Source organism: Penaeus monodon, chromosome 21 (assembly GCF_015228065.2).
Source record: "Penaeus monodon isolate SGIC_2016 chromosome 21, NSTDA_Pmon_1, whole genome shotgun sequence".
NCBI lineage: Eukaryota > Metazoa > Arthropoda > Malacostraca > Decapoda > Penaeidae > Penaeus > Penaeus monodon.
The window spans coordinates 14,751,058-14,751,336 of NC_051406.1; positions in this window are offsets into that span (position 1 = coordinate 14,751,058).

Here is a 279-nt window from a genome sequence, read left to right on the forward strand (position 1 = left end):
ACCACATAATAGGAAGGAAGGCGATTAATGGGAAGAGAAAGAGAGAGAGGGAACAGGGGAAGGGTAAAAAGAGAGAATAGGGAGCTTGTCAAAGGGGAGAAAGTTAGCGAGGGGGTCACCAGGAGCCCCAGGAAGAGGAGGAGGGGGGGAAGGGGGATAGTTATGAGGTGCGTGGTTCAGGCACGTGTTACTCCGGCCACGGCGTCCTCACCTTCCCTCTCATATGCAAATTGTGAGTTATATGTAAATTATGCACGAGAACCCCCACCGCAAAGGTCG